Consider the following 24498-nt stretch of genomic DNA (forward strand, 5'->3'; position numbering starts at 1 on the left):
TGTTTAGGATGCTTATCTGCTAGGAAAGCGAGGCTAGAATAAGGCTCTAGAGGCCAACAAATAGTTGTCTGTACAAATGAAATCAAGGGTCTCTAGAAGCAGATAAACAATTGGGCTATTTGAAAAATCTGAGTTGTTGGAATAGAACTATTTGCCTAGATTTTGTCTGTAATAATTTGTTTACCTTTTGAGACATGGTATGGGACATGTTATTTTAAATTGATTGGTAATGATAAGTGTTATGGAAACTTCTGGACAATCTGTTTCGCTCAGTGCCATGCCCCGATGATTCCACCATCGGTTGGGGTGTGACAGATTGGTATCAGAGCCACCACTATAGGGAATTAGGCAAGACTCGACCTAGTCCGGGTCGATATCTTAGAGACCTAGTCTATAGTTAGGAACCAATAGACCGACTCGTGCATATCCAGTAGGGATTTTGTGTGAGCATACTGCTATCTCTCGTATTTCTCGCCTATGCCACACTATCACTACACTCGAAATATCATTTTTGGATAAGCGATTTAGTCGAGATTAGGTGTGGAAACCGCAAACTCTCGATTAAATTGCTTGTTTGATCTGTATTTATCTATAAAACGCGAGAATTCGCGTTGGACCAGGAGTGAAATCCATACCTTAGTGCGAATCTTCGCCTATATTTTATTAAAAACAAGGAAGAAGTTGTTAAGCCAGGGGTGAAACCCTAACCTTGACGACTTATTCTTGATTTTACAACACTCTCACTAAAGTCTCGATGGACTCCAACGACCTGAAGTCGCGATGTGACTAGAGGGATGAGTGTCGGATGCCCAAGAACCGAGGCAGAGGCCGATCCTGAAAGTCAAAATGTGCACAACAGGTCCTTAAGAATAGTCGAATCACTTTGGGTAGTCAATGTCTAATAGCCGCAGACAATCTATTTCTCGATTTTATGTGTTTCGACTCTGAGCCCGCAACTGCTGACTCTGATGACTCGTTGATTTTATATGTTTGTATGTATTTATCTGTTTACGTGTTTAAAATTTTGGAGACTTATTCGATTTTTGCTTTCGCTTCAATCAACACACACAACACGCATTGCTTATCTATCCCAAAACGATAACAAGTCGTTATTGCCATACGGAAACGCTGTACGCTACGCTGCTCGCTATACTATACGCTTATACTATACTAAACGATATGCTAACCGCGATGGCTACCTTTGAACGCTCGTGAACTTTGAATAATAGGTTTCTGTATTCTGACTGCTTCTGTGTGCCGATAAGAGGACTATGTGCTTACATGTACTTCTTTAGTTCTGTGCCCTACGTGTTCATGTGCTTATGTGCTTACGTGCTTATGTGCTTATGTGAATCTGTGATTTCGTGCCTATGTGATTGTGTGATTATACGTGTTCCTAAGCTTTAGCAGTATTAGACGTGTGAGGTGAGATTCGATTAAACTATGTCTGAGACCCATGACGATGTCTGTTGCAGACAATGTCGTCATCTAGACACCGACATCCACGACTCACTCGCCAAGAACAACGGGACAAACGCCTTGCTGCCATCCTCGCTAAGTAAGTGGCCAAGGTTGTGCCCCAGATCGTGAGTGAAATTTATGAGAATGTTAGCAAATCATCTGAGGAGTCTAGAACCGAAGCTCCTAAAGTTGCTACCAAGACTGCTTTCAGCTTCAAGCAGTTCAAGGCTTGTGGTCCGAAGGAATTCACCGGAGAAGATGGCCCAACAGCTATGTTCCAATGGTTCGATTCTATCGAAGTCACTCTCCGCCAGAGCGGATGTCCTGAAAATCTCCGTACCCTAAACGCTACCAGCGTCTTCCAGTCCCGCGCTCTAGACTGGTGGACGGTCGAGAGAAACAAATGCAGGAATGATGCAGCCTATGAGCTGACTTGCGAAGAGTTGAAAGCCATCATGATGGATGAATTCTGCCCTCCCCATGAACGCCAAAAGCTGGAGGACGAGTTCTGGACTATCAAACAGAAGGAAGGTGACAACGCTGCCCTGACTGCTCGCTTTAAGCAGCTCAGCATCATCTGCCCCGATCAAGTCAAGACGTCTGATATGGCATTCAAGAAGTACATCCGAGCTCTACCCGACTGTTTTGCCGATTTTGTGCATGCCGCCAAGACAGCAACAATTGAAGAAACTTATCTGCTTGCCGCTGAAATCAACGACAAGCGGGTAAAAGCTGGTTTTCGGGATAAGCCTTCAAAGTCTCTGCATCAAGCCACCACCGCATCAACCACCGACACCACCGCCGCTCAATCATCAAAGTCCTCACGCCGCAGGAAGAAGAACAACAAAAGTAGCTCTAGCAACAAGAACTGTGCTGTCACTACCACTGCTGCTCCTCTGCAAGTCGTACCGGCTCAGCAGCAGTCCCACCACCGTCCAGCACCAGTTACTCATGCACCGCCAGCAAAGCGTGCATACACAGGCCCCCACTCGGCTTGCCCGACATGCTCATATCATCATCCAGTGGGTCTTGCCTGTCGTTTCTGCGCCCACTACAACATGTATGGCCACTTTACTGCCAACTGTCGTACTGGTCCCCGCAACACCGCAGCTCCTGCCACTGCTCATCAAGCTCTGCTCCCAGCCCCGCAAGGCCATCAAGTGGCTCAGGCACCCGCGGTCAACGCCCGAGTCTGCTTCGCATGTGGTGATCCTAACCACTTTGCAAACATGTGCCCGAACAGGGTGGTGAAACAAGAGCCCCAGCAGCAGCAGCCTCACCAGCAGCAGCAGCAGCCGCCACAGCAGCAACAACAAGCCGCACGCGCCAGAACGTTCAACATCAATGCGCGCCAAGCCCAGGCTAACAACAACGTGGTCAATGGTACGTTCCTTGTGAATGGTATTTATGCTTCCTGTTTGTTTGATACTGGAGCCGATAATTGCTTTGTGTCGTTCGAATTCGAGAAGCTTCTTAGTCGTAAACGCTCCCATCTCCCCTCGACATTCGAAGTTGAAGTCGCTACTGGAAGAACTGTCGCTGTTAATTCTGTTCTCCGTGATTGTGCTCTTGAGCTCAACAATCACATTTTCCCAATAGACCTTATTCCGATGCAACTCGGAAATTCTGACGTCATAGTAGGCATGGAATTTCTTCGAGAAAACCATGCTGAAGTTGTGTGCTTCGACAAGATGATACGATTCTCGCTCGCAAATGGTGATTTATTGTGTGTTTATGGCGAAACTGCTTCGAAAGGTCTCAAGCTCATGTCATGTGTCCAAGCTAGCAAGTATCTCCGCAAGGAATACAGAGCTTTCTTGGCTAACATTGTAGTAGCGGAGGAGGAAAAGAAAAGGAAGATTGAAGTAAAAGACGTCCCTGTGGTCCGCGAATTTCCTCAGGTGTTCCCTGATGATCTTCCTGGACTACCGCCAAGTCGTGATATCGACTTTCGTATCGACCTCATTCCTGGAGCCAACCCTGTTGCCAAAGCTCCTTACCGACTCGCACCGTCCGAAATGCGTGAACTCTCGAACCAACTCCAGGAATTACTTGAGAAAGGTTTCATTCGCCCGAGCACCTCTCCTTGGGGCGTGCCAGTCCTTTTCGTTAAAAAGAAGGATGGGTCGTTCAGGATGTGCATCAACTATCAGGAATTGAATAAGTTAACCATCAAGAACCGTTATCCCCTACCTCGCATTGACGATTTGTTTGATCAGCTACAAGGTGCTACGTGTTTCTCAAAGATCGATCTACGCTCAGGTTATCACCAGCTACGCATTCAGGAGGAAGATATACCCAAAACCGCTTTTCGCACTCATTACAGTCACTATGAGTTCGTTGTTATGCCTTTTGGTTTAACCAATGCACCCGCAGTTTTCATGGATCTGATGAATCGTGTGTGTAAGCCATTTCTAGACTGTTTCGTCATCGTGTTCATCGACGATGTCTTGATTTATTCCAAATCGAAAGCCGAACACGCGCAACATCTACGTTTGGTTCTCGAGCTACTCCAGGGGAACCAACTCTATGCCAAGTTCTCCAAGTGTGAATTTTGGCTAGAGGAGGTTCAATTTTTGGGTCACATTGTAAATAGTCAAGGTATTCACGTAGATCCCGCGAAGATTGAAGCAGTTAAGAGTTGGATTACACCTAAGAACCCGTCTGAAGTCCGTTCTTTTCTCGGACTAGCGGGCTATTATCGATGATTTATCGAAGGATTCTCAAAGATCGCTGTGCCGCTTACCGCTCTTACGCACAAAGACAAGCCTTTTGTTTGGGGAACCGAATAAGAGTCTGCTTTCCAAACCCTTAAGCACATGCTTTGCAATGCTCCTGTTCTCACATTTCCCGACGGAAACGACGACTTCATTGTCTATTGTGATGCTTCCAACCTTGGTCTTGGTTGTGTTCTTATGCAACGGGACAAGGTTATAGCTTACGCATCTCGTCGGCTCAAAATCCACGAGAAGAACTATACAACACATGATCTCGAGCTAGGCACGGTTGTTTTTGCGTTAAAGATTTGGCGACACTACCTATATGGTACCAAGTGTACGACCTTCACCGATCATATGAGTCTACAACATATCTTTGATCAGAAAGAACTTAATATGCGTCAACACCGATGGGTAGAACTCCTCAACGATTACGACTGTGAGATTCGTTATCACCCAGACAAAGCAAATGTCGTTGCCGACGCACTCAGCAGAAGGAGTTATTTGCTCAGCATTCGCAATACCCAAGCCCAATACGATCACTCTCATCCGCGAAGCCCAGCATGCCTGTTTTAACGAACGCACCTTGAAGAAGGAGAGAATCTACCACGATGGAGCTCAGCTAGTGAGTAAATCAAATGGGATCTTCCATTTCCTGGACCGAATTTGGATCCCTAAGCGGACCGATTTGCGAAAGATTTTGATGGACGAAGCCCACAAATCCCGGTATTCTATTCATCCCGGTGCCGATAAAATGTACCAGGACCTTCGCTACAAGTACTGGTGGCTGGGCATGAAAAGGGATATTGCGCTCTACGTTGGGAAGTGCCTGACTTATGCAAGGGTCAAGGCTGAACATCAAAGGCCCTTTGGCTTACTCGAACAACCCCCAATCCCTATGTGGAAGTGGGAGAGTATAGCTATGAACTTCATAACAAAGCTTCCACACATCATCAGGTCACGACAGCATTTGGGTTGTTGTTGACCGTTTGACCAAATCAGCCCACTTTTTGCCAATACGGGAAGACTACAAGGTAGAACGATTAGCCCGAATCTACACCGACGAGATCATTTGTAATCATGGGACGCCTCGCGACATCATCCCTGATCGTGACGCTCGGTTTACCTCGCGACTATGGGAAACGTTTCAAGCTGCTCTTGGTACTAAGCTTAATCTGAGTACCGCATTCCATCTGCAAACCGACGGTCCGACTGAAAGAACGATCCGTACTCTTGAAGACATGCTCCGTTCGTGTGTCATAGACTTCGGTGGTAATTGGGATAAATACCTGCTGTTAGTCGAATTCTCGTATAACAACAGTTATCATACCAGCATCCAAATGGCACCATTCGAGGCTTTATATGGAAGAAGATGTCGATCGCCTATTGTATGGCATGAGATCGGTCACTCGCAAGTAACCGGTCCTGAGCTATTGCAAGAAACGACTGACAAAGTCCTCCAAATTCGAGACACTTGTTGAAAGCTCGAAGTAGACAGAAAAGTTACGCCGATAGAAGATGTAAGCCCCTTGAATTTGACGTTGGCGACTACGTACTCCTAAAGGTATCACCTTGGAAGGGTGTGGTCAGATTCGCAAGAAAGGGAAGCTAGCGCCTCGATATGTTGGACCTTTTAAGATTCTGGAAAGGATCAGAAAAGTCGCCTACAGACTCGAACTACCGGAGGAACTTAGCAACGTCCACCCGACTTTCCATGTGTCAAACCTCCGAAAGTGCCTGGCTGAGCATGATTTAATTGTACCCCTCGATGACCTCCAAATAAACGAAATACTACACTTCGTGGAGAAGCCTGTCGAAATCATGGATCGCCAAACCAAGCAGCTCAGACGCTCGCGCATTCCTATTGTGAAAGTTCGATGGGAAGGCAAACGAGGCGCAGAGTTCACTTGGGAACTCGAAAGCGACATGAAGGTGAAGTACCCGCAGTTGTTTACGGCTTCAGCCTAATTTCGGGACGAAATTCCCTAAACAAGGGGAGGCTGTAACACCCCAGTGTTTCGAAAGTCAAAGTCAAAGTCAAGATTGAAGTCAAAGGAGGAAAAGATTGCTAATTGCAATCTGTCTCTCCTTGCTCAACTCATGTTTTGACTTCTTTGACTGTAGTTAGTCTATTTTATGTTTTACGTTAGTTGTATTATGTGGAGTAATTATTACAATTGCAGTAATCTCATGTTTATGGCTACGAATCGCTTTACGACTGTGAATAATAGGAAATAACAATGCGATAAAGTCAATTAAACGCTAATCGAACTAATCCAATCAACATCGCGCTCGCAACTTGAATATCGCATTTTGATGATTGTTATACGTGTGTTGGTGCCTTACGTGTTACTTGTGCGTGTTTATTTATGTTATGTGTGGTAATCAATCGAATCGCAATCGAAACGCAATCGAACTCAATCGAAATCGAACTATGATAACTAGTGGAGAAGAGACAACGCGCGATATGAATAGTTGGGATTAAAAGTAATTTGAATAGTAAACTCTATCGCATTTGCATCACTCGCAATCGAAATCGAAACAGCAAAACTCGTCGCACCGAACACTCGAATCAGGCGACCGATCGATCAGCCAACCAGCCGTCCGACCGGACTGCCGTCCGATCGGACAGGCTGTCCGATCAAGCTGCCTGGCTGATCGGCCAGCCATTTCCTCTTTTGGAACTCTATAAATACTCCTGTTACTTTCATTCTTTCTACTTTTGGAAACCCTCTGACCGACCAGCTCGTGCTCCTCACCTTTTCCTCGATTTCTCTCAAATCCAGTAAGATCTCGTCCTAAATCTTGTACTTTCTTGATCCACACGCACTCCTACACCTTTCTATCTTTTGAATCTTAATTTTTAACCGTGAAATCACTAGATTTGAGGTGTTCAAGGATGATGTCATCATGGTGTTCATGAAGAACTTCATGTTTTGGCCTCAATCCACCAAGAACAACTTAGATCTAACCGATTTCCACACAAACAACGAAGATCTTTCATAGATCTAAACATATTCACGATCAAAAAGGACTGAGAGAATGTTTTCTAACTTTCTTTCAACTCTTTTACACTCAATGCCCTCAAAACCGATAGAATCGGGACTTGTGTCGACTTACTACCCGATCTGTGGTTGTGCTAGCTCAAGATCCGGATCCTATCCATGAGGATTACCGATCTCGGGTTAGACATGAACCACCGTCTCGAACAGTTCACTAATCGGATTAAGTATTGACCAGGTTCCAGCCGTTTGACTCGTTATCAAAATGCCTCGATAAAACGACAAACAAACGAAATAACCAAGTGTGAGACGAACAGGACGGCCAGGACGGGGTGCCATCCGATCGGACTGCTCTCCGAACGGACGGCCACCCGAACGGCCGGTCAGCCGAACGACTTGCACTATGGGACCCACGCTTAATCAACCTTAACTGGAGTTTGAGTATTGAACGAATTGCTAACCGATCGGACTGCCATCCGATCGGACTACTCTTCGGATCATGAGATACTTGGGCTTTAACACTTAATCGATTTTTCAGACATGTTCAATGCACCAAGGTTGCCACCCGATCGAACTATTGTCCGATCGAGTGACATTCTGCTGAGAACTTGTTCTCGCTGAAGTACCAGCCGAACGGGTTACCGGCCGATCGAACGATCGTCTGATCGACTGACCTGAAAGGTAAAGGTACTTCAATATTTTCAAATGCTACAACAAAAACTTCAAAAGTCAAGCCATCATACACAAGCACATCCTTCTCAAAGGAAGGAACAATCCACTCGTACGGTCATCCGACCGGACTACTGTCCGACCGGATTGTCACTGCACGATCGGCTGTCCGATCGGACTGCCGTCCGATCGACCAGCTGTTCGATCCACCAACACTTGTTTCCGTTTTACGCGTCACTTATCGTTATGCTATCGAACTATTCAGGCTAACCTTACTCTCAAGCGCTCCCTTCAATCCATCAACCGCTGTGAGTATACTCGATCCCTTTTTGCTTTATGCACTTTTGGGTGTTACATACGTTACTTATACAAAATCACAATCGAACACACTACGCAATACTTTAAACGCTAACCGTTACCGCATGTTATACGTGACTTAATGAATGCTTGTTTGTTATGTTTTCACATGGAATGTTGTCTACCTGCCTTAACGACGATAGTACTATAGTTTGGACTCAGCACCCGTTCACACGGGGGTTGTTAAGGACAATTATTTGCATGGATTACAGTGGTGATCATGTATTACGAACTGCCTTGGGCTGTCAACCCGCAGTCATTGGTATCGATAGGTTCATGTCAATAACTAACATGCTTCGTTTTCCTCTGTGTACGTGCTGGTTATGCGTAAACTATTTCGAACTTATATGCTATTATCAAACTTGTATACTCGCCTTTACACTATGTGTATTGACTTTATTTTAACGTATGTGACATGTGTTTAGGATGCTTATCTGCTAGGAAAGCGAGGCTAGAATAAGGCTCTAGAGGCCAACAAATAGTTGTCTGTACAAATGAAATCAAGGGTCTCTAGAAGCAGATAAAAAATTAGGCTATTTGAAAAATCTGAGTTGTCGGAATAGAACTATTTGCCTAGATTTTGTCTGTAATCTTTTGTTTACCTTTTGAGACATGGTATGGGACATGTTATTTTTAATTGATTGGTAAAGATAATTGTTATGGAAACTTCTGGACAATCTGTTTCGCTCAGTGCCATGCCCCGATGATTCCGCCATCGGTTGGGGTGTGACAAAAATAAATCAGGAGCTATCTTGTATCCTAGGTATTATCAACATTGTAATCAAAGAACGGAATTAAACACTTGGTAACTAACGTTTTCGTAAAACTATGAACTCACCAGCGTTGTCTGATACACGTGTGTGCATGTTCGCAGGTTATTTGATATGTGTGGATGTGGAACTTGCTGTCTGGGATGCTGGAGTGGTCATGGGTCGAGATACATGGAAACTTGAAACGAGACTAGTTGATTTCATACATTTGGATTTTGGTTAAACTATACTTTATGCTTCCGCTGAACACATCGAGTTATAAATTATGTTGTGTAACACTTTATATTAATGAATGAAAGCTTTTATTTGAAATCTTGTTATGAGTTCAATGTGATTAGTGGCTAGATCCTAGTACGTCACACGCCTCGCGGGGGATTCTGCATGTGGTATTTTGGGGTGTGACAGTTTGGTATCAGAGCCACTGGTTATAGTGAACTTGGTTTTAAAACGTTTTTGTAAAACCAGACTATAACCTAACAGTTCTGAATACGTGAATACGACCATGACACTCAACTCCAGATTGCAAGGTTCGTTCTTCTCACTTGTTGCATACATTATATGACTAGTACACATTTGTTTATGACGTAACATACGAACACACACTCGTCACTATAGCATGATGGCATGGATTGCTTGCTTACTTTATGATGCGTTGATAGTATGCCATAGTCCTTGGATTTTTGTGATCTTATTACTTTGACAACCTCTGTTGATATCTGGGTTTGAAGAACCATTGGACACGAGTTAGGAGGAACTGAGATGAGCATGCAAATCACAATATTATTGTGGGTGCACACATAATAATAATGTGGGGTGCATGTGAGTCCCAGAGAGGCCTAACAAGTGAAAAGGGGTTTCGTTCTGTTATTTAATCAGTGAGAAACGTAACAAATCTATAGGAGTCCTAGCAATGATTGTCTCCTACGTGAACGTGATCTTCTTACTCCTCTCTGAATCCTTACGAATCTCGATGCTATCGAGTATTACCTGAACACCCATCTGAACACCTAGCAAACAGGGTAGAATGTTAGGTGCTTGTACGAACATCCCTGAGTTGGATGTCGCAGCGTCGAATGATTGGTCGATACCTTTCTCACTCCTCTTCATTGGTTGGAACTCAGTGTATTGATGCCTTAGATTCCGTAAGTGCCATCACTTCAGCAAAACCCTAGCAACATACCGTGTATTACTCGATCAACTAGCAAGATCGATAGACAGGAGGACGAGCGTAGCATCTTACCGACCTCAATATTAGGACGACCCTGAATACCGGCAACGAACACCAGCAAATTGACTTCAATCGAATCCTTAACCCTAGTCAGCGACTTATGGGAGTCAACTCTTACAAATCAATCGGGATATGAACGATGACAATTGACTATAGAGTGGAATGTGTAACTTCCCACGCAGTGAGTAGTGCCTTAGTACTTGACCCGGAATGTGAAAGATGTACCCTGTTGGTGAAAGGTCACAGGACCCCGTTACAAGCAGCGACATTAGGGGCAACAGTCACGGCGACATCGAGGCGCTCGTAATCGTAGTCTACAGTATGAAAACGAAGGTGACTCCGACAAGGATTGACTGTTGTTAAGTCAAAATGTCAACAACCAAGGGAACAATGACAATAATTGGGAATCCACGTGATCGTAATAGCAACACTAGAAATGATGCTCGTGGAAGAGCATTCAGGATCGGCGTGGACGACGCTAGGAATATAGCAACATGGTGGCCTGCGCGTTCTTGGTAACTAATCGCTTCGTCTCTGTTCTGTTTAACGCTAATGCTTCTAGAAACCAAACCTGTTATGGAACCAACTGATGGCAAGTCAATGGAAACCTCCTATGTTCGTTGGGATGCAAACTCGACCTTGTGGGACAAGTGTTCGACACCTACCCTTGATAGTTTTGTTGTAGTAGTTAGTGTGGATTGGTTATCCAGATAACGCGCGGATATACCTTGTGAGGAGAAAATTTTGAGTATCCCTCTCCCTAGTGGTGAATCGTCGTTTGTCCTAAAGCATCAATGTGGTGTAAAGGTAAGTATCATTTCAGCAATGAAAGCCAGGAGCGTCTACGAAGGGACTACCCCGCTATGTTGGCAACCGTTACTAATGTTCGGGCTAAGGAAAGAGGATCGAGGATCCACCAATTGTTCGTGATTCCACTCAGCGTGCTACTTTCAGGTTTACTTCCCCAACTGATTAGGTAGAGTCTCAGATTGATCTCACAACCAGAGGCAACCTTGATTACTCGTACTCCTTATCGTCCGGCGCCTGGAAAGTTGCAAGAACTGTCCACTCAACTTCAGGAAACTACAGGATGGAAGTTTTATAGATCTAGCTCCTCGTTTTGGGGAAACGCGCTCTATTGCGGAAACGAAGGACGAGTCCTTTCGTACGTGTACAGACTACCGCAAGGTGGCTATCATAGACCGTCACCCCCTGTCTCGCATCGACGACCTGCTTGACCCTATGCAATAATCAAGATTCTATCCGGAAACTGACTTAAGACCGGACTGTCACCTGATGGAAGACCATGGGGAGGATGATTCCTAACACGGCGTTACAGATCCAGTATGGCCACTATGATTTTTCATTCAAGTTATTTAAGATATCCAACACACCAGCAGCCTCAGGGATCACATGAGTAGTATGCGTCAACCTCGTTTCGCCAGATTCGTCGACCGCATTTATCTGTGATGTTTAGAATCACTACCAGGGGAAAGGAACACCATTAACGGCACCTGTATTTTGTCCTAGAGCTCCTAGGGAAGGAGCAACTCCACGCGAAGTCTAACTAAGTGTGACTTCAGGATTTGGGAGGTGCACTTTCTTGGTCGCGTAGTCAACGAAGTTGGGATACATGCAGATATCGCTAAAGATCCACATCATTAGATATTGATCGGCACCAAATAGTCCATCGGGGATACAGTAATTTCTTGGTCCAGCTAGATACTATCGTAGATTCATCTCAGGATTTTCGAGGATTTCGCAGCTTTAATCTCTTTAGCACAGCAGGGTGCTGTGTATTCGTGGGAGACAAACAGGAGAATGTCTTTTCAGCTTTTGAAACCCAACACTACAATGCACTGAGCATCGTCTTTACCCGTGGGTATTGATGATCTAGTGGTATACCATGATGGTTCGAATCGGAGTCCTAGTTATACGCTGATGCAACACGAGATGATGATGGCTTACATAGGTGAGTTACAAGAAGAATGGCATGAGTCACAACCTGCGGTGGAAACCACGGTCTTTAGATTTAAGTTGGAGGTATTACTTGGACGGTATCGAATGCACCATTTAGACCGATCACAAGGACCTCCCGTGTACCTTGTTTTGAGAAAGCTAATTTTGTGATGGCATCGCTGGATGAAACTCGCGAGCGAATATGACTATGGAACCTAAACGCGTATGAGCTTGCAACTCACCATCGACTCTAGCTTACTCGATCAGATTCGCCCTGATTACATCGAAGCACTGAAGGAAGAGAATTTTCAAGTTGAGTCCATGCGGGGCATGGAGGAGCAACTTTTGGTAAGTCAGATGATATTCGCTACTTCATGGAACGAATATGGATCCCACCATACGGCAACCGTAGGAACTTGTGTTGAGCAAAGCACACCAGCATCATTATTCTAGTCGTCTGGATTTTAATAGGGGGTATTAGGATCTATAAATCTGGTACTAGCAACCGGGCGTGAAGGTTCAGACAGCAATGTATGTGAACGGTTCCTAACTTGTGCGAAAGTCAAGATGGAATATCAAGAACCTTCTGGTTTGTGTCAGCAACCAGAAACACCCAATGAGAACAGACTGCCACGGACTTTGTCAATGGATTACCTAAAACCCAGAATGGAGACAGTATCACCTGGGTGATCGTTGATTGTCTCACGTAACTAGTACACCCTCTTGCAATTAAGGAAACTGACGAGTTTTCGCAGCTTGTGAATATTCCTCTGAGGGAGACGGTTTGTAGGCACGGGGTGCCAACTCCTGTTACCTCTGATTTTGATCCATACCTGATTTAAGCCGAGCGATGCACAACACCTTGGCTCACATCTAGACATGAGCATTACTTATCACCGTAGGATAAATGGTCTAAGTAAATGAACCATCCTGACACTCGAAGACATGCTGCGAGCATGTGCGTGATTGACTGTAGTAAAATTGGAGGGACACTCAACTTGGTTGAGTCCTATTACAGCAGTTACCATTCTAGTATCCTGACAGCTCTGCTTGAGGCATTGCATGGACGATAATGCCAAACTTCTTGTTGGACTAAGGTGGATGACAACCTAATCACAGGTCCAGGACTTGTACTCGAAACTCTTGGGAAGATCGTTTAGATCGGAAATCGTTGGCGGCAACGTGTGACCGCCAAGAAAGCTAATAAGCGTGTGAAACACTGGGAGTTCGCTGAAGGGGAACGTCTCATGATCGAAAGTCTAACCCTGGGAGGGCGTGGTACGCTTGGGAAACGTGGCGAGCTTAACTTATGCCATGTTGGGCCATTCAACCTTCTGGGAAGAATTGGTAACGTGACCTACAAACTCGAGTTACCTGATGAATTGGGTAACGTTCACGATGTCATTTATGTCTCGAATTTAAAGAAGCGTTTATCCGATGAAACACTTGTGGTACCCTTACTAGCACCTAAGGTTAATGACAAGTTGCAGTTGTCAAGGAAACCTATTGAAATCATGGACCAGGAAGTTAAGGTTCGTTAACCTAGTCAAATCCCAATCGTGAGAGTTCGTTGGAACTCAAGACGTGGACCGGAGTTCACGTGAGAACGCAAAGATCAGATGAAGCTTTGTTATCCTCAACTGTTCAAACGGTTGAATCAACTTCTGATGTCACTGGCGAATTTTCGGGACGAAATTCCCTTTTAAGTTGGGGATGATGTGGTACCTGCGGAAAATCCACAGTCATCCTGATTTAACACCTTGTCGCTTTAGATTACTTGTCAAATTTCGGGACGAAATTTCTTTCAAGTTGGGGATGATGTGACAACACTATTCTTATGCAAACATTTAATGGACTGATGTTATTGATAATGATGATAGTATCTTTCACGTGATGTACTGCTGAACAAATGACTTTAAATCATATGCAATCAATAATTTTATGCCGCCAATTTGAAATCACAATTTAATTTAATTGACTGTTTCTTAAATCATCACATGGGCCAAGTCAGAGCATTGTTAAGATGATTGGGCCGCTCAAATCAGATCACATGGGTTGCTCTTTCAAGACACATCACATGGGCCTTCGAATTAGTCACATGAATTCTGATTTTAATGATATGAGTGGCCGACACCTTTCAATTGATAAAAATCTTATTGGACCGTTATACTGTATGTGACAACCCGAGCACATCATAAATCGAAATTATGTTCAGGCTTGGTAGAGCCCAAGTGGTGCATTGTATTTGGGCCGGCTATGGATTCTAGCGTATTTACACACACATGTTAGGCCCTATCTACACAAGCTCAACTAAGACTTAGTAGTAGGCCGATTTATATTGATAGTGGGCCGGTTAGTTGGGTTAATAGTACACGCACATATAAGAAATCTGTACATGGTCTCACATATTAGCATACACATAACTTCAAACCCTAATCACCCCTTGAAGTCGACGAAACCCCCTTCGACTGGAATCATCTTCTTGGCCTGACACTTCCTTTCTACATCTTAATACGGATTAGTATGATTACTATGGTTCTTGCAATATTTTCTATCGTGTTACATGTGTATATGTGAACTATTGGTGTTGTAAATCATATGAGAAACCACTTACTGTATTGGAGAATGATATATGTAACATGACGGTCATGAGTAGTTGTCGTCCGTTAAGTATTTGATGATGTTTATACGTGTGAGTTTTAATCCGTAGGGTCATGAACACGTGAATGAACAGTAGGGTTGGATAATAAATTTTGTGTAATGATTCGATGATATTATTATGTATGTTAGTGTTTGAGGTTAAAGATGTAGCATAGAGTTGTTGCAAAACTAAAACAGGCTCGCAAATTATTGGGATGTTAATTGACAATTAGCGACATTTGATAAGAAGGTTTGATAAAATGATCATATTAATAAATGTATATGCTACGTGTAAAAGGTTTCGTGAGGTTGTTTAGTAAACTAGGAATCAATTGAGGGGTAATAATCATTGGACTTGGGGAGGTGTAATTGGGCTACAAGAGTTAAAATAATAATACATAATTCGGATTGGGCCTCGTATGGCAACTGGACTACGCAAACAAGGAGAAAACGATAAGTTTATGTTGGGCCGAATACTACCCGGGTGTGGGTGGGCTGATCTGATGGACACGCTTACTGGGTAACGAGTTTCATGGGCCACACTCTACGTTGTTGGGCTCGAACCCAACTGAGTCGAACTGTGTTTGGACCTTGAGAATGAGCTGCTCAATTAGGGCGGGTTTTATACAGTTGTGATACAAGATAGTTATTACTAAAGGATTATAGAGTGTTATGAAGTATTGTTATTACATACATGTTCATTTGAATGAGGTTTGAGCTATTAATGTGTGTTGTTGTGATATACGAACTGGTAATGTGAAAACTAGATATGAAACGAATGCTCGTTACAACTTGTGTGATAATGTGTGCCATACTTGCTTCTACTTGTGGAATATGCATATACAAAGAATAGGTGAATTCTATGTAAACGAAACTCACTACCATTGGAACCATACTAGGGTTTGGGGTGTCCACCGATAAAACAAGTAATTAGTCTTACCGAGCAATCTAAGGTGAGTTCATTTCTCTTGAGCATGCGTCCCGGTGGTTGGGACAGTCATTGGGCATCCCTGAGAGGGATGGGTTTGGGTAAATCAATTGGGTATTCCTGAGAGGAATACGTCTTGTGATAAATCTGGAATGTTGGATAATATACTCGTCCTATCACCTTTAAAGTCCCTCCGTGTTGTTTGGTTACCTGAGAGGTAACAAGGTATTAATTGGTAGCGCTACTTAGGTTTGGCACCCACACCCCGTACCGGAGAGGACAGGTGTGAACTAATGACCTAGTCATGACCAATGCTTTGATAGAAGCATTGGGGAAAGGGCAAAATAAATCAGGAGCCGTCTTGTATCCGAGGTATTATCAACATTGTAATCAAAGAACGGAATTAAACACTTGGTAACTAACGTTTTCGTAAAACTATGAACTCACCAGCGTTGTCTGATACACGTGTGTGCATGCTCGCAGGTTATTTGATATGTGTGGATGTGGAACTTGCTGTCTGGGATGCTAGAGTGGTCATGGGTCGAGATACATGGAAACTTGAAACGAGACTAGTTGATTTCATACATTTGGATTTCGGTTAAACTATACGTTATGCTTCCGCTGAACACATCGAGTTATAATTTATGTTTTGTAACAAATTTATATTAATGAATGAAAGATTTTATTTGAAATCTTGTTATGAGTTCAATGTGATTAGTGGCTAGATCCTGGTACGTCACACGCCTCGCGGGGGATTCCGCATGTGGTATTTTGGGGGTGTGACACTAAAACAATACATATATAAAAGTAACACTTTTAATTATATTAACACATTAAAATTAATCAAGATAATTGATTTTAGCACATATGTGAAATGATATCAGCACTTTTCTTTATCAACACATTGAAAACAAAAGTAAGATCCAAATAAAGAGTTAATTGTTTGTTAGCATAATTAAAAGGAATTCAAGATAATTAATATTATTTAAGTTATCATTTTACCATTTATCTATAATTGGTTGGATGTCACATGACACTTTTTAAATGGTTCTTACAGTTTGTATACAAAATGTAGTTTGTATTTGATCCTACTCCTATTAATGTGATCAAGTATATATAATCAAATTTTAACTAGATTTGTCATGCCGTTTCATAATTTTCTTATGTTGGTTCTTTTTATCACGACGTTATCGGTTGTAAATTTGTAAAAATATAACTTTTTTTAGAACTTGTTATTCCCAATTTAAACCAAGACAAGTAAAAAAAATGAAAAGTTTCTTAAAAAATTTGGGGTGATTAGCGGTTCCAATAGAGTTTTGTGTAAGGCTTGTAATTAGGACTTGCAAGATTCAAGGTTTTAGCATCCCCCCACACTTAAATTACACATTGTCCTCAATGTGTCCCAAAAATAAATTTTCAGGTTGATTGAATGCGTAAAAAGGTGTTTAAAAACAAAAATTTATGTTACTGGGCGTCTGGACACGGGCCCGTGTTGACCCAGGCACGGCCCCGTGTTCAGATTGCCAGTATCATATTGTAACAGAAGGCTGGGCACGTGGGCGTGTTCAGCCAAACACGCCTCGTGTCTAGTTACCTGAACTGGCCGTTTTTCTGCAGACCTTTGAGCACAGGGCGTGTTGGCTGAGCACGACCCCGTGCTGAACTTGCTGTAATGAAGAAAAATTGTCGGGTGGCTCTGTTTTTGTGCATGGAGTGTGGGTTCAAGTTTCCCTTAGTATCGTTCACCATCCCGAGTGTGTTTCACCCATTACAACATCATCCAAACACCAAATAGTAATAATTAAAAACCATCATTTATTAAAGAGAGAATTACATAAGGTCCTAGAAAATAAAAGCAAAAACTAAAAACTTAGATAAGTAGGTCGAGAAACACAAGAAATCTAAAACCACAAAGAAGTCCTAGCCTATAGTTTATTTTAAGAGCAAAATTTCCGAAAAAGATAAATTTCTCGGTTGAATGCGGCTTGAAGAACTTCTTCTCCGGGTATGGTCCCTCACACGTCGTTGAGCCATTCTTCTATCTCCCGAGGGAGAAGAAAGGTGGGCTCATTAGCATCATCGTTTTGAGGGGGTGTGACTTCCATCGGAACTTCTTGTAGGTTTTCAAGAGGAGGTTCCACGAGGATGTCATCCCACCCGGTGCGGTTAATTACTCCAAGTGCTAAGTTCCAATCCACTTGGGGAAGGATTGGTTCCATGGGAGGTGTTACAAGAATGTTCAACCTCTGGTGCAAGAGGTTGATTTCTTGAAAACTGTTTTCTAGCCCCACCGTGAGATAATGAATACGGTCGATTAGGACTTCTTCTACGGATGTCATTTCGTTGAGAGCTTCTCGTAGTGCCATTACATAGCATACAAGAGTTGCTTCGATGGAAGGCCTTCGTTCCCTACGACTGTTTCTTGAATGTGCCGAGGAGGTCCCACTATTCTGGCTTGACATTCTACAAAAAACAAGTCGAAAAGTTCAAATTAATGAAACAGTACCTCGACCACGGCCCCGTGCTCGCTGAGCACGGCCCCGTGTTCACCTCTCTGCCGCTTTTTGAAACAAGTATTCTTGAAGTTTTAAATTATTTTTCTGGCCTTTGACGCATTTTTGAGTAGAAATAACTTAAAACAATGTTGTAAAACTTATTTTTGACAAGATTCCTTGAATAAAAACCTAACAAATATCACAATATAGCTTGAAAACATGGAGATTTTAAGCTTTAATGGAGGTTTTGAGGGGAAAATGAAGAAGAAGTGTAACATATCAGTTTTTTATATATAAGAATTATCGGTTGTTTAAATTTATTAACCACTAGTAACTAATTTTATTTTTAATATAATTATTCAACCCATATAGTTTTAGAAACTATTTTATATATAATTGGTTGGAATGTTATACTAATTAATTGGCTTGTATATGTGTGACATTTCTATTTTCTATATTAAAATAAAGTATATAAAGCTTATATTATTAGACGGGTAGATTACGGGTAAGTTGACTATTAGAAATATGAAGTACATAGACGGGCCTAGAAACCGTTTAATAGTTAAATTATAAAAATACATTATATTTGAACCTACTCCGTTTTTAATGAAACTTGGTTCAAAATATAGATAAGATTATTCCCGTTCTAATGACGTATTTATGGTTTTATAAAGCGTCGTATTTTAGAAGTTATAAGCGCCAATTAAGTGAAGGAGCTGAATTAATTATAATATATAAAATAATAATAATAGTAATCAAAATAAAAAATAAAAACAAAACTTAAAATATACGTAAGTAATAAAATAATAAAATAACATTAAAATAAAAACTAAACTTTCCTTTTTTGAAAGTTTGTGTGGCTTTCACATAAAAGAATAAAATAATAAAAAATTAAATTCTACATTAAATGCACAATCCTAATGTGTCTTTGAATTAATTGAACTATGCTATACGTGGAGTTAGGCATGCACTTCAAGATTTTGATGGAGTAGTATAAATAACAGCTTCATTTCAATCTTTTTGATGCCTTCTCTCTTCGTCCTCCTCTCTCTCTAAATTTCTATTTTATTTTTATTTTCCTTATTCTCACCCATAATAATAATAAAATCATGCCCCGTTTTAAGTGTTTTAACTCCCGATCACTGATACCCTTTCCAATTGATCTGGAGCCCCATAACGCATGTCAAGGCTCTGTCCGACTAAGTTCGTTGGGGTTCTGTCTCGTGACATAGGGATAAGGTTGAATTAGGGTTACTATACTTAACACGAGTGCAAATATATATATATATATATATATATATATATATATTGAAATAGCTCAGGAGTTATACCCAAGATTTATACCAGGAGGCTTTCTAGTTGAACCCTAAAGCTACAAAGTGAGTCCAAAAAGTTAGCTAATAGCAGCATGACCACAAGCACGTGGGAATTGTGCCCCAGTAGCAATAGCTTACAACTAATATTATTTTTACATTACTATATTAAATTATTAATTTAATGTATGATTGAAATAAATTTAAATGATGTGTATATAAAAATAGAGCTTTGTAGTATACTTAAACGTTATTAATCATTATTAAAATATATTAGTTATATTAAAGAAAATATAATAATACTTTTGTATCATTATAAAAACTCATAATGTATCTTCTTATTACATAAAGAAGACAAATATGTGATGGCATATTCATAATCTCAAATTTAAGATACGGATGATACATGTGGTGTGTATGATCAAGTTTTGTTTCATCTCTAAGTATTAGAAAATACATTACTGACTCATGATGAATGGAGGTTACAATAATATTTTAATAGGTAAATGAAATATGTATTTATATGTAATACATTATATTCTATTTATTATACATATCAATTATTTATATATTAAACAAAAGGTATAACTCATATTTATATTTAAAATTTTGATATATATATATATATATATATATCATGTATAATATAAATATATATTAGTTTTAACCCCTGTTATGTTAAGCTAATATAACTCGTCCTCTATTACTATACGTGTATAGTCGGGTTATGTATTCAGCAATTACTACCGATATGTGAAATTTGGTATATATATTATTTGATAAGCAACACTAGTTAAGAGAATGATCAACACTGTTAGGACCAGAGTCACTAGTTGAGAGAATGATCAACAGTGACTTGACCAAAGGCACTAGTTGAGAGAATGATCAATAGTGTTATGACCACAGACACTAGTTGAGAGAATGATCAACAATGTTAGGACCAGAGTCACTAGTTGAAAGAATGATCAACAGTGATATGACCAGATCACTAGTTGAAAGATTGATCGACAGTGATTTGACCACCGTCACGGGAATCGCCTAGTGACAGATAGCATTGAATCATAATAAGATGTATTTTATATCTATTACTTGATAAATTCACTATTGGACGAAAGTGAGCCAATGAGTGATATGACCACTGTCACGTCGGAACTTCCACCATGTGACAAATACTGATTGAGTTGGGTAAATATAAACAAATATAAAAACCCTTATTGTTGTAAAGTATAACAATATATTTTTATAAAAATGGAATGAACTCGCCAGTATTTATTACTGATAAACTGTTTTCAAAATGCGTTACATGTAATTTGCTGTAAAGATAATAGAAGCCAGCTATGGAGCACTGAAGGCTTAAATAAAGTGGCTATAAATACCTGAATAAAAGAAGAAATTATGTTTTAGTTATTTGGGTTTATCCCTATAAAAACAATTGAATGGAATATGGGTTTTAGCCCATTTGTTTAATATTAAAAGTTTGGTGTTTTACAAACTCTGAAATTATTTCCTAACTACGATCCTGATGAAAATTTTCCGCTGCGTATTTAATAAACACCGATACCATCTGACTGGTTCACGGTTCCCGCTCCCAGGGTGGGGTCGGGGGTTGTGACAAGAAGGTAATGGACAAAAGTAGAAAAGACAAGATGGTTGTTGAGAACCTTCTTTAGAATATACCTAGTATGGTATGTGTGAAGAACACACCAGATCTATGTCTTTGGAATGAGTCCAAGTGTGCAGGAATCTTGCTGCATTTATAGAAAACAACAGCACGCTGGACACGGCCCCGTGTCGGCTGGACACGGCCCCGTGTCGGCTGGACACTGCCCCGTATCGGCTGGACACGGCCCCGTGTCGGCTGGACACGGCCCCATGTGCAAATGAGATTCTGACACTTTTTGCCCGTATTCTGACTAAAAGTCAGACGAGAATCTTTTGGTGAACACGGGGGCGTGCTGACCTAGACACGGCCCCATGGCTAGAAGTTGTTATGAAGTTTTGTCTAATTTTAAGGAATTTATCCGGATCGGGTGGTTCCTTACTGGACGGAACAACACCGAAATGCCTGAGATACCTAAGTTGCCCTAGTTTTAGACGAGAACGCAAGAGGTTATCGGAAAGGGTGATTCCTATGCTAAATGTAGGTGGACAAGTCCAACCCTTATCCGGGCTCTCGTTAAAGAAGGTGTATGTCGAATCGCTCAGGTCTATGTATGCATCGACGAAAATCGATGGGGAGTCCTTCACGGCACAATCGACACAGGGACGACTATCGCTCAAGTCTTCGCAAGAGTTAGAGGTGATTTTGGGAACAACGATGTTGTTTTTATCCGAATGCGATCTCAATAATTCTTCTTGGTCGTCGTCTTGAGGTGAATTAGTTATTTCCATCCCAAGCTCTTTTATCCATTTGAGAATTAAATCTTCCATTTGAAATCATTCTTCAAGAATCATTTCATTTAGAAGAGATGTTTGAGAGCATTCTAGGGAGAGATAGTGATTATTTTTACTTTCGCCCATCTTAAGGCTACAGGAAAACGATGGGTCTATATAGTGGGAGTGTAATTTAAAAAATAGCATTTTAAATCTTCATGAGTTCCGCCACATATTTGACACCACGTACCATAAGAGGAGCGAAAGTAAAAAAATCAGTATCACTCATGGTTGTGTCAGAAATTACCAACCGTCGGGATCTTACGACTCTGTTTTAAGTATTTGAAACTTAGGCACGGGGTGTGTTTATTGGGCATGGCCCCGTGTTCAGCTACTGTCTGACTTAAAACAGGATTGCCAGTACCAAAGATTGGGCACGTGGCGTGTTCAGCGTGCACGGCCCCGTGCTGAGCTCTGCAGAAGCTGAAAATTTAAGAAAAATCCAAAAAAAAAAAACAGAAAAAATACAAAAAACGATTAGGCCGTTGATTCCTAACTTTCTTAAAATTCTTGTATCCCCGGCAACGGCGCCAAAAACTTGATGTGTGTTGGTGTGAATATATTTTTATGTATATTTTTAGCCCTTTTTAACACTTTAGTCAAGTTTTAAATTTATAAAACACGATATTCGACTAACACTAAACACGCGTATGGGCAAGTACACCCATCATGAGCGTAGTATAGTGTTGGTAAGATACCAAGGTCGTGCAAGGACACAAGAGCTTTTAGTACCAGTTTATCCTCAACGTCTAATCAAATAAAAAATTTAGAAAAAGGTTTAAACATGAAAATAAAAACTAAAAATGTTGAAAATAAAAATAAAATAAAAACATATATACAAGATGAATCACTTGGATCTGACTCGCCTTTAGTGTAACCTTTGACGATTTCCGCACTTTTACACTTTTTAAGAGATTATCTTAGTTATAGTAGTAGGCACCTCTTTTGAAGGTGACGTTACCCTCAACCCAGTAATTTGAGTCAGCAAGGATACAATCCTAAAGGGTTGGATTATTAAAAGATAATTAATTAAGTTATTAATGCGTAATGTGGCAGGCCCCTCTTTTGAAGGTGACGTTACCCTCGGCTAAGTGGTTTGAGTCAGCAGGGATACAATCCCAAGTAGTCGGGTTAATGTATTAGTAGTAGTTTACATATGAGGGGATCAAGCCATTCGCACCCCCGCCATCCAATACCAGTGGGTATTGAAGGAGGTCCTAGTAAGCATGACCTAAGTCCTTGCAGGATCTATACACTGAACAAGGCAAGAACCTTACCAAACCATTCCCTTAACCCCCGACTAGGTAGCCAACATATCTCTATATAGACCGTAGAGATATGAATGGTGTAAATCTTTTATTTTATATAGACAGTAAAATAATGCCAAGACACCACAGAAAAATGATAAGGAAGTTTCACCTTCAACATAAGAAACTAGTTATTAAAGTCATTAATACAAAACCAAATAAAAAGTGTGAAAAGATTAAAAAACAAAAGTATTACACTAAATGTTTGTCTTCATCAAGTGATATAAGAGACTTAGGCAAACATGGCCTTTGATTGTCAAGAACTCTTACTATCAATCTTAGATCCCGAGACTACTACACACACTCTAAGATGGATGATGGATGATGGTGGTGGATGTGGGTTGTAGTGGTGGTGGAGTGTGGGTGAAATGGGAGAGAGGTGGTTTGCCAAGGAATGCCTTTGAAGTGAACCAAGCACCTCTATTTATAGCCTGCACAGAAGCCCGGACATGGCCCCGTGTCCATCCACTTTCTCTTTCTTCATTAATCGCAGTTTGTCTGTATTAGCACTACACGCCCCGTGTCCGCTGGGCATGGCCCCGTGTGCAGAAGCGTATCTATGCTATCAAGATTTGCTTGTATTCTGCGAATCTCAGCGTTGACCACGGCCGTGTTGAGCTAGGCACGCCCCCGTGTCGGGAAATAGAAGCTTCTACAACTTTGTCTTTTCTGCAAACACTTGACCATGCCCCAGTGTCCGCTGGGCACGAGGCCGTGTTCAGCCTTCTGGTCTCTTGTTTTTGCTTGGGAAGATGATGTCGACGGGCCGGGCATGCCACGTTTATTCCTTCTCTTGTATTTATGTTAGATTTGGCTGCATTTTTGTTCCTTTTGTTCATTTACGCTCATTTAATCCTGAAAATACAAAAGGAAGACAAAAGCACACTTTTTCCAACATTAGTACTAAAAAAGGGTTAGTTTTATACCTCATTTGATGTAATTTATATGTTGCATTTTACATACATCGGTCACACTACAAACAATTGCATATCCCTCCGCACCGAGATTGAAAAAGAGCTCAAAAGTGGTGAACTCACCCACTTACTGCAGAACGCGCGGAAGGATATAAAGCAAATTACTCACGGTGATGAAGGCCCGAGTAAGAAAGCCAAAAACTAAGCGGCGCAAGAAGCAAGTAACGTACAATAGCTTCTTCACATGTTGGTCAAGTTCTTTAACTTACCAATCCATGGCGTAGAACTATAGTATGAGTAAGTTA

The sequence above is a fragment of the Helianthus annuus genome, chromosome 9, assembly GCF_002127325.2.
Source record: "Helianthus annuus cultivar XRQ/B chromosome 9, HanXRQr2.0-SUNRISE, whole genome shotgun sequence".
NCBI classification, from domain to species: Eukaryota; Viridiplantae; Streptophyta; class Magnoliopsida; order Asterales; family Asteraceae; genus Helianthus; species Helianthus annuus.